We start from the raw sequence: 11,448 nt of genomic DNA, 5'->3' as shown, positions 1-11,448 counted from the left end.
GTAGGTAGGTAGGTAGGTAGCTGTGTATGTAGGTATGTGAGCGAGATGGGGTTCGGGGTTCTATCAGGTTGCCCAGGCCGGTCTCGAACTCCTGTTCTCAAGCAATCCGCCTGCCTGCCTCGGCCGCCCACACTGCTGCTATTACAGGCGTGAGACACTGCACCTGGCTCATTCTATATTTGCCTGCGTGCCCGCCTGCCTGCCTGCCTATCAGTCCTCTTCTTTTTAGTACGGATGTACTCTCGCTTTGTTGTCCACGCTCTGGGCACATAGAATCTCTTTTTAAACTTCTGTGATTATTATTATTGCAGGTGTCTTCTCACATGTCGACGTGATCTCAAACTGTTAGGCCCCAGCGATCCTCCCACGTCGGCCTCCCAGAGTGCTGTGACGACACCTGTGAGTCACGGTACGCTCCGGTCCTATCTGTCATGTGGCGTCTCTCTCTCTCTCTCTCTCTCTCTCTGTCTGTCTGTCTGTCTCTCTCCCTCCCTGTCTGTCTGTTTCTCTCTATCTCTCCCCATCCATCTCTGTCTTTCTATGTCTGTCTCGTTCTCTGTCAGTCTGTCAGACGCCCCGTGCCGGGGAGGGCCCTGCCCCTTCCATGAAAGTGAGAAGCGCGGGCTTAGGTGCTTCGAGGGGCCGAGAGGAATGTGGACAGACGGGCCTTGCTGGGCTTCCCCACTCGGTGTATGATTTCGGGAGGTCGAGGCCGGGTCCCCACTTGGATGCGAGGGGCGTTTTCAGACGTTTCTCTCTGTCACGTGTGGCGTCTGTACTTCTCCTAGTTCCCTGATAAGCTCCTCGACTTAAAAAGAAACAGTTAAGGCCGGGCGTGGTGGCTCACGTCTGTCATCCCAGCACTTTGGGAGGCCGAGGCGGGTGGATCATCTGAGGTTGGGAGTTCGAGACCAGCCTTGCCAACACGGCGAAACCCCGTCTCTACTAAAAATACAAAACTGAGTCTGGAGCGGTGGGTGGGGCGGGTGCCTGTGATGCCAGCTACTCGGGAGGCTGAGGCGGGAGAATCGCTGGAACCTGGGAGGCGGAGGCTGCAGTGAGCCGAGATCGCGCCACTGCACTACAGCCCAGGCTGCAGAGTGAGTGAGACTCTGTCTCTAAATAAATAAATAAATAAATAAATTCTCTTCCGTGCTGACTGACACTTGCGGGCATCGGTTGTCTTCGGGCATCACCTAGCGGCCACTGTTCTTTCCGTTTGTACTACGGCGACTGCAAACAAATAAAACGTTGAGACGCACCCCACCAATCTCACCAATCTGCCTTTTCTTTCTTTCTTTCTTTCTTTCTTTCTTTCTTTCTTTCTTTCTTTCTTTCTTTCTTTCTTTTTCTTTCTTTCTCTTTCCTTCTTCCTTCCTTCCTTTCTTTCTTTCTCTTTCTTTCTCTTTCTTTCTTCCTTCCTTCCTTCCTTTCTCTTTCTCTCTCTCTCTCTCTCTCTCTCTCTCTCTCTCTTTCTTTCTTTCTTTCTTTCTTTCTTTCTTTCTTTCTTTCTTTTTCTTTTTTTTTTTCTTTAGACGCAGTGTCACTCTTGTCGCCCAGGGTGGAGTCCGATGGCGCGATCTCGGCTCACCGCAACCTCCGCCTCCTAGGTTCGACTGATTCTCCTGCCTCAGCCTTCCCGGGTGACGGGAATGCGCCATCATGCCCGGCTAATTTTCCTATTTTCGGTACACGCGGGGTCTCTCCATCTTGGTCAGTCTCGTCTTCAACTTCCGACCGTTGGAGAATTTTAACTTTCTTGGTGGTTGCTTCTCTTTTTTTTTTTTTTTCGTTTTTCTTTTCTTTCCTTCTCCTCCCCCACCCCCACCCCCCATGTTCTCCTCCTCCTCCTCCTCCTCCTCCTCCTCCTCCTCCTCCTCCTCCTCCTCCTCCTCCTCCTCCTTCTTTTTCATTTTTTTCAGCTGGGCTCTCCTACTTGTCTTGCTCTGTTGCTCACGCTGGTCTCAAACTCCTGGCCTTGACGTTTCTCCCGTCACCTCCGCCGTCTGGTTGTTGAAATGAGCATCCCTTGTAACATGGAAAGGATGAAAAAAATAAAGAGAAAGACGAGAACCGCCGAGTGAACCTTTCTCTTGCCGTCTCCCAGGGTGGACCTTGGACCCGAGAAGACGGAGGGAGCTTGGCTGAGTGGGTTCTCGGTGCTAAATCCTCCCGAGGGCCTCCTTCCCTCTCCCCACGTCCCCGCTTCTCCCCCCGGCTTCCAGGTCTATCTCCTGCCACACGTCTCTGCCTCGGCGTCCCCCACCGGCTACCTGCCACCTTCCGGGGAGCTCTGAGGCGGATGCCCGCCCCACGATCGCGTCCCGCTACCCTCCCCAGGCTGGCCTTTCCCGGGCGACCCCAGGGGAACCGTGTTGACGCTGCTTTCGAATCCTCCGGCGGAGACTTCCCCGGGTGGGCCGGATGGGATGAGACTGGACCACCCCGGACCGTGCTGTTCTTGGGGGTGGGTTGACGTACAGGGTGGACTGGCAGCCCCAGCCTTGTGAAGGGGGCCCGGGTATGGAAATGGCACATACGATGCCCTCCTTCCGGTCAGCCTGCCTGCAGCTTCCTCAGGCGTGAAGACGACTTCCCATCACAACCTGCTTTCTTCCCTTTCTCCACCACACAGATGAGTGAGACCCATGAGAGGGAGAAACAGCCCCGTAGATACTTGTTGACCTTCACTGGTGGAATCCTCAGTCATCTACAGACAGACAGGTGACCAGACGGGGACCCAAATCAAACACCATTTCCGGGTCCTCGTGGTGGGATTGGTCTCTCTCTCTCTCTCTCTCTCTCTCTCTCTCTCACACACACACACACACACACACACACACACACACACAATTTCCGCATCTAGTTCACAAACCACACTCACTTATCCTTTGCACGGTACGCAGGCTCGGTAAAACCCACCCCACCCTCCACCCGTCGGCTGATGAAACCCCTTCTCTGGGCCGGGCACGGTGGCTCACGCCTGTCATTCCAGCGCTTTGGGAGGCCGAGGCCGGTGGATCCCTCGTGGCCAGGAGTTCAAGACCGGGCTGGCCGACGTGGCGAAACCCCATCTCTATGAGATCTAGAACAATTAGCCAGGCCTGGTGGCATAGGCTTGGAACCACAACTACTCGGGAGACTGCGGCGGGCGAGTGGCTTCAACCGGGGAGGCCGAGCTTGCGGTGAGCTGACATCGTGCCACGGCCATCCAGCCCGGGTGACGGTGCGAGACTCTGTCGCCATACCGTAAAATCATGATATTATTAGAAGATGAGTTGTGCGGGGTGATGCCCGCCTGTACTCGCGGCTACGCGGGAGGCTGAGATAAGGAGGAGATCACTTGAGGCCCCACAGGTCGAGGCTTCAGTCAGCCGTGACCCACTGTATCCTGGGCAGTCACCGGTCAAGGAGATATGCCCCCTCCCCGTTTTCTTTTCTTTTCTTTTCTTCCCTTCTCTTTTCTTCTTTTTTCTTCTCTCTTTCTTTCTTTCTTTCTTTCTTTCTTTCCTCCTTTCTTCTTTCTTTCCTGCCTGACTGCCTTCCTGACTTTCTTCCTTCCTCCCTTCCTCCCTCGCTCCCTTCCTTCTTTCTTCCCACCTCGGCCTCCCACAGTGCTGGGATGACTGGCGTGAGGCACCGTGCCTGCTGGGCCTAAAGATACACCCTTTGAAAGTAAGGCGCAGAGAGCGCCTTCCAGTCATCTGATGGATGGACTGATTGAGAGACGGCGTCTCACTCTGTCACCCTGGCAGTGGTGCCATCGTAACTCACTCACTGCAGCGTGGACGCTCCTGGGCTCAACCGATCCTTCCACCTCAGCCTCCAGAGTACAGTCCCTGAGACCGCACGCACGCGCCACTGTGCCCAGATCATTTTTAATTTTGTTTTTTTCCCGAGACAGACAGACGGGGTTTCGCTCTTGTTGCCCAGACTGCAGTGCGATGGCGTCATCTTGGCTCACCGCAACCTCTGCCTCCCGGGTTCAAGCGATCCTCCTGCGTCAGCCTCCCGAGTAGCTGGGATTGCAGGCATGCGACACCACGTCTGGCTGATTTGGTATTTTTAGTAGAGACGGGGCTTCTCCGTGTTGGTCAGGCTGGTCTCGAACTCCCGACCTCAGGTGATCCGCCCTCCCCGGCCTCGCGAAGTGCTGGGATGGCAGGCGTGAGCCGCCACGCCCGGCCTTCAATTTTGAATGTGTTTCCACAGACGGGGTCTCATCATTTTGTGGCAACCTTCCTGATCCGGCGACTCAAAGTGCTGGCGTGACGGGCGTGAGCCACTGCGCCTGGACTCCGGGGAATGATTCACGACCACGACCGCTGTACTGATTCTTTCTTTATCTTTCTTTCTTTCTTTCTTTCTTTCTTTCTTTCTCTCTTTCTTTCTCTCTTTCTTTATTTTCTTTCTTTCTTTCTTTCTTTCTTTCTTTCTTTCTTTCTTTCTTTCTTTCTTTTCTTTCTTTCTTTCCTTTCTTTCTCTCTCTCTCTTTCTTTCTTTTTATTGATGATTTTTTTTATTATTTATTTATTTGTTTGTTTATTTGGAGACGGAGTCTCGCTCTGGGCCAGGCGAGGCGAGGCTAGGCGCATCGCTTTGGGCGCCGCGGCACCGCCTTCTAGAGCCCCATTCATATGCACAGAGCCCTATTCCCTTCCTGGAGTTGGAGCTGATGCCTTCCATAGCCTTGGGCTTCTCTCCATTCAGAAGCTTTGACGGGCGCAACCCCACCCAGAGGCTGACTGCGGTTGAGGAATAGGGGGTGTGGTGGGGCTGGAAAGTGGGTCCCCTATTTTTCATAGCTCGGCCAAGATATCTCCCGACCCCCATCGCTTGCTCACCCTTTGTGATCCCCCGCCTCCACCGCCTTGGAGGCTCACTTCTTACTTTCATTTCTGTCTTTCTCCCTTTCTTGCGTTTGAGGAGGGGGGGGTGCGGGAATGAGGGTGTGTGGGGGGAGGGGGTGCGGGGTGGGGACGGAGGGGAGCGTCCCTCATCTAGAAGTGGGAACTTATAGATGAGACTTCTGCATGGACAGAACGAGGGGAACGAGAGACGCGGGAGCCTACTTGAGGGAGAAGGGGTGGAAGGAGAGACGGCTTCCGGAAAAGACAAAACACACAAAAAACGCGAAAACTGTCGGGTACGGCGCTGAGTATCCGGGTGATGAAATCATCTGCACACTGAACCCCCCAGTCAGAAGTGTACCTATGTGACAATCTTGCACGGGTATGCTTGAACAAGAAATGAAAGTTAGGGGAGAAAGAGAGAGACAGAGGGGGAGAGAGAGAGAGAGAGAGAGAGAGAGAGAGAGAGAGAGAGAGAGATAGAGAGAGATAAAATGAAACACCACCTCCTTGACCTGAGTCAGGGGGTTTCTGGCCTTTTGGGGGAACGTTCAGCGACAATGCGGTATTGGGGTCTGTTCTTTCTTTGTTCTTTTCTTTTTTTTTTTTTTTTTTGGACCTTCTCTCGCTCTGTCAACTGGCTCCTGCAACTGCGGTCTCCGCCTCTGGGGCTCAAGCCATTCTTTCAACTCAACCTCCTGAGTAGCTGGATCTACAGGCATTCACCACCATGCCCAGCTCATTTTTTTTTTTTTTTGTATTTTTTGTAGAGATGGGGTTTTGCCACGTTGCCCAGGCTGGTCTCGAACTCCTGAGCTCAAGCGATCTGCTCACCTTGGCCTCCTAAAGTGCTGAGATTACAGGTGTGAGCCACCGTGCCTGGCCTACGTTCCATTTCGTGGCATGATTTTTAGGAAGCGTTACTGTAATTTCCTCAGAATAGGATTTATGGACTAAAAATGTCATGGGGAAGACTCTCCGAAGCTGGCCCTAAAAGCTGCAATATCTGAGGGATAATGGCCTAGGGGATATCTGACAGGGTAGCGTTAAGAGAAGTAAGAGAGGACCGGGCGTGGTGGCTCATGCTTGCGATCCCAGTGCTTTGGGAGGCTTAGGCAGGAGGATTGCTTGAGGCCGGGAGTTCAAGGCCAGCCTAGGCAATAGAGCAGGGTCCCGTCTCTACAAAAAAAAAAAAAAAAAAAAAAAAATGTTTTAATTAGCCGGGTGTGGTGGTGCCTATCTGTGGTCCCGACTACTCCAGAGGCTGAGGCGGGAGGATCACTCGAGCCCAGGAGTTTGAGGCTGCAGTGAACCGGTACTGTAGCACTGCGCTCCAGCCTGGGTGACAGTAAGAGACCCCGTCTGAAAAAGAATAAAAAAAGAGTGAATGACCATAGGGAAGGCACGGTGAGGTGGAACATTGTCACTGGCAGTTATAAGGAACAGAAACTCCATGGGTTTCAGAGTCAAAGGAAGACGTTAGGGCTTCTTCACCCAGAAATGCGTTCTAAGTCAAGGTCGACACAGTCAACTTTGACCTTGGGTCTCGGTTTTGCCTCCCTGCTGGTTTTTGCTAAGGATCCCTCTTGGATACAAGAGCCTTCCTGCTCATCGTGGAAATAACACACGAAAGCCACCTGATGACGGTGTTATGAGTTTCCTATTGCTACTGTCACAAAATTACCGTAAAATGGGTGGCTTACGGCAATCAAAATGTATTACCTTATAGTTCTGGAGATGACAAACCCAAAATTAGTCTCTCTAGGCTAAAACAGGTGTCAGCAGAGCTGCATTCCTCTGGAGACTCTAGGAAAGAATCGATGGCTGTTACTTTTCCAGCTGCTAGAGGCTATCTGCGTGTCTTAGCCTGTGACCCCATTCTAGCAATCACAGCACCCTGACCTCTGCTTCCATTATTGCGTCTCTTTCTTTGATTCTTGCTCACCTGCCCTCTATTATAAGGACTCTTGTGATTCTATTGGGCCCACCTGGATAATCTGGGCTTCTCTTCCTGTCTCAAAATACCTAATCACATTTGTTAAGTTCTCTTTGCTATTTAAAGTAACATATCCACAGGTCCCAGGGATAAGGGTATGGACATAGTTGAGGAACCATTATTCTGCCTACCATCGGCAGTGTCTTCACTGAAGGACGGAAGGCATTTATCTATGCTGAACGTGGTGAGTCACTCAGGACCCGAAGAGCTCGAGGAGAATGGCTCGCTGTTCCAAAAGTAAAAGGATTTACTGTAGCCTAGTTTGTCGATTTAAAATCTTTAAACATTTAACATCACTTCTTGCTCCGAGAAACTCTCTCCTTAAATACAGCATCGTTATTTTTTAAATGAACCGAACGATGACGGCGATTTTTCTGTTCTGAAAACAGGAACGTGATGGTCGGCTTCTCTCCCAGAAACCTTTTACGTTTCTTTTTACCTGTGAGTGTCATGAAAATCATCTCTAACGTATGCGACCAGAGCGGCACACCGGCATGCTGCTGTGTCCTGGCTACAACTCTCCTGGGATGCTCACACCCGAGAGAGCGTGGCAGAATGGCCACTCGCTACTTTTGGCCCGATTAGAGGAGGATTTTGTTGCTGGGCGGGGGTCTACACTGACAAAACTTCAGACAGAAATGCTAGTCAGAGACTGAAGACTTCACTTCTCCTGCGATCGGTCAAATCCTGTCAATACTACCTCCTTCACCTCTTTCCATCCCTCCCCTTTCCTCTCCAACCTTATGCCTTTTCTCAAGGCGGTGTGACACATTGCAGGGATTCCCCAAAATGACTTGATCCTACTAACCATCTAGGGTGTGTATTAAACACGCAGATTCCTAGGCACCTCACTTAAAATTCTTTTATTCTAAGTCTTGGCACGGGCTCTGGAACCTAAGTGTGTGATACATATGCCGAAGCGACCCTTCTTATTAGGCTAGGATGGGCGAAACTGACATGATGAAATAGGACGGGCTTAGAAATCGGGCACACCTTTCTTTGAACATTTTCCAAGCCGACGCACTTGCAAAAGTTACTTAGCTACTCTGATCCTGTAAAATGAAGGGTTCGTTGGTTGTGTGGAGAGTCGAATGGAATCGTCTGTGCGTTTCACTGCACACAAAGCCCAGGGTTCCACAGCTGCGAATGATCTTCTCTTACCACCCTTCGTGTCTCTCCCTAGAGTATCATACCTGTCATATTATAGTTTTCACAGCTGAGGGATGCTGACTGACTCTGCAAATGTCTCACAGAAAGACAACCGGAAACACTCGTCTAAGTCCTCTGCCAGGACCTTCCCTCTTTGTCCGGTTGTCAACTGCATCCTGTGATGACACAGGCTTTTCAGAGCTTCCTCTCATTCACGAGAAAACGGTGGGCTTCATCGTGCGAGACCTTGTACACCGTCGTGGGGATTTAGGCTTTTTCTAGTCCTCTGTGATTTTCCTTTCCTAAGGTCTTCAGACTAGATATCCTTATCTGCCTCCCTATTTTACCTACGATCCTGTCCCCTTCCCCAACCGTTGCTCCCTTGCGGGCAGTCTCTGCTCGACCGGGTCATTTTCCTCCTACTCTACGGGCGACAACTTTACAACTTTGTCCACCGTGTTTTTTACCTGTTCGCCTGCCACACTGTTCTTCAAAGTTCACGTCATATCGCTTTCCGTAAAACCTTCCACAGAATCCCCAGACTGACACCCCGTGAATACAGGTTGTCCTTAAACCTCGGGTTACACACGAGCCTTTAAAGAGGAACCACTCTATGTTGCTCAGCCAGCTGGTAGTCGTGGGCCCATGCTGTCTCTCTCCTTGGGAATAGGGACTTCTGCTTCTCCCACCTCAACGGTGTCTGCTGTAGGAACACACGTGGCTTTGATCGATATGCCAGGCGTTGTGAAATGCCTTCTCTAACAAATACTTCAGGCTTGAACACCTAATCTTGAGTGGTCATGGAACAGGTTTCTGGGAGGTCAGAGCAAATGCAGAGAAAACACATTCTACCTTCAACTGTACTTTGTCTCCACAGATATCCTAGAAATGCTGCAAGAAAGCCCCGATACTATGGGACATACGGGTAGAAAACTGAAGGACTGATACAATTTCCAGTAGCCCATAGGATAGGAAGCAAGAAAATGAGTTGCGTCCACAGTTAATAATAATCATAATGTGCTATAGACTTCAAAATTGCTAAAAGAATAGATTTGTAATCTTCTCCCCCCAAAAAGGTCATAAGTTGGTGAGGTGATGAATATGTTGCTTAGCTTGATTGAGTCTTTCTACAATGTATACGTAGATCGAACTATCACGATATACCTCATACGTGTACGCCGTTATTATTTGTCCATTAAAAATATATTTAAAATGAGTTAAGCATCCTTTTCTATGCTTTTAGAGCTGCCTCTGCCTTCCCGAACTACCCCAGTATTCGCTCCCCCACACCCTGGGTAGTCAGCCACTGACAGGAGAGGCTCTGCTTCCCTGGTTCCAGTGATTCTTCTTCGGTAGCTGGGATGACAGGCACGCACCACCACAGCTGGCTCATTTTTCTATTTTTAGTAGGGACGGGGTTTCTTCTTGTCGGCCACCCTGGTATCGAACTCCTGGCCTCAAGTGATCCGCCCTCCTGGGCCTCCCAAAGTGCTGGGACGACAGGCCTGCGCCGCCGGGATCTCAGCCTTTAAAAGCGCGGGCCCTGCCACCTTTCGCTGAGGCCCTTACGCTCTGAATGATGTGTCTGTCCTCTCTGCCGTAGGTTGACTCCTTGTGTCCCCTATGCCATTGCACTCTAGCCTGGGCAGCAAGAGCGAAACTCCGTCCCCCCACCTCCCCGCGTAATAAATAAATAAATAAATACATACATACATACATACGTACATACATACATACATACATACACACACACACAAATACATTAAAAACATCTCTACACATGACCTATAACTATGTGTTCCCGTGAGTGATTTCTAAGAAATGGCACTGTACACTGAACGCAGTGGCTCACGTCTGTCATCCCGAGGTCAGGAGTTCGAGACCAGCCTGGCCAACGTGGTGAAACCCCGTCTCTAGTGAAAATACGAAACCGGAGTCGGGCGCGGTGGGGCAGGCGCCTGTACTCCCAGCTGCTCGGGAGGCCGAGGCGGAAGAATGGCCTGAACCTGGCAGGCGGAGGTTGAGGTGACCCAAGATCGCGCCACTGCACTACAGCCTGGGCGGCAGAGTGAGACTCGGTCTCCAAATAAATTAATAAATAAGTGAAAGAAAGAAAAAAAGCAAAGAAAAGAAAGAGAAAATGAAACAAAAGGCACCGTATCACTCCTAGGCTACGACCTTCTCTCTTTCTATCTGTTTCTCTCTTGTCTCTCTCTGTTCCTCTCTTTCTCTCTCTGTCTCTTTCTCTGTCTGTCTGCCTGTCTGTCTCTTTCTTTCTCTCTGTCTCTGCCTCTCTCTCTCTCTCTCTCTCTCTGCCTGTCTCACCGTATCTGTCTTGTCTTACTCTCTTTCTCTGCCTGTCTGTCTGTGTCTCTCTCTCCCTGCCTGTCTGTGTCTCTCTCTCTCTTTCTGTCTGTTTCTGTCTCTTTCTCTGTCTGTCTGCCCCTCTCTTTCTCTTTCCGTGTCTCTCTGTCTCTCTCTCTCTCTGCCTATCTTCTGTCTGACTCTCTCTCTCTGCCAGTCTGTCTCTTTCTCTGTCTGTCTCTCTCTTTCTCTCGGTTTCTCTCTGTCTCTCTCTGTCCATCTCTGTCTTTCTCTGTCTGTCTCTCTCTTTCTTTCTCTCTGTCTCTCTCTCTCTCTCTCTCTCTCTCTCTCTGCCTGCCTCTCTCACTGTGGCTGTCTTCTGTCTTACTCTCCTTCTCTGTCTGTCTGTCTCTCTCTCTCTCTCTCTCTCTCTCTCTCTCTCTCTCTCCCTCCCTCCCGTTCTATTTCTCTCTCTCTGTCTCTCTCTCTCTCTTCTGTCTGTTTCTCCCTTTCTCTCTCTGTCTGTCTCTGTCTTTCTCTGTCTGTCTCTTTCTCTGTCTCTCTCTCTCTCTCTCTCTCTCCCCGCCTGTCTCACTGTGTCCGTCTTCTGTCTTATTCTCTTTCTCTGCCTGTCTGTCTGTCTGTCTCTCTCTCTCCCTTCCTGTCTGTTTCTCTCTCTCTCTCTTTCTGTCTGTTTCTCTCCGTCTCTCTCTGTTTTTCTCTGTCTGTCTCTTTCTCTATCTGCCTCTCTCTTTCTTTTTCTGTGTCTCTCTGTGCCTATCTTCTGTCTGTCTCTCCTTCTCGGCCTGTCTGTCTGTCCCTCTCCCTCCCTTTCTGTTTCTCTCTCTCTCTCTCTCTCTCTCGCTCTCTCTCTGTGTGTCTCTCTCTCTTTCTGTCTGTTTCTCTCTGTCCATCTCTGTCTTTCTCTGTCTGTCTCTCTCTTTCTTTCTCTCTGTCTCTCTCTCTCTCGGCCTGTCTCTCTCACTGTGTCTCTCTTCTGTCTTACTCTCCTTCTCTGCCTGTCCATCTGTCTGTCTCTCTCTGGCTCTTCTCTGCCTGTCCATCTGTCTCTCTCTCTCCCTCCCTTTCTGATTCTCTCTCCCTCTCCCTCTCTGTGTCTCTCTCTTTCTGTCTGTTTATCTCTTTCTC

General features: G+C 50.7%; 1 long non-coding RNA gene across 3 annotated transcripts in view; it reads left to right on the top strand.

Annotated features, from left to right (window-relative positions):
* Nucleotides 1–1,851, top strand: part of LOC134735458 (uncharacterized) — a 2,616-nt gene extending 765 nt beyond the window's left edge. For 2 of the 3 annotated variants that reach the window (XR_010118576.1, XR_010118574.1), the window contains exons 2-3: nt 312–409; nt 1,536–1,847. This is a non-coding gene — a long non-coding RNA (uncharacterized lncRNA). Of the gene's footprint in view, nt 1–311; nt 410–1,535 lie in introns of all 3 variants that reach the window. The other variant, XR_010118575.1, reaches the window with a different exon arrangement.
* The last annotated feature ends 9,597 nt before the right edge of the window (nt 1,852–11,448 follow it).

The sequence above is a fragment of the Symphalangus syndactylus genome, chromosome 21, assembly GCF_028878055.3.
Source record: "Symphalangus syndactylus isolate Jambi chromosome 21, NHGRI_mSymSyn1-v2.1_pri, whole genome shotgun sequence".
NCBI lineage: Eukaryota > Metazoa > Chordata > Mammalia > Primates > Hylobatidae > Symphalangus > Symphalangus syndactylus.
This window is presented reverse-complemented; position numbering and strand designations above follow the sequence as displayed.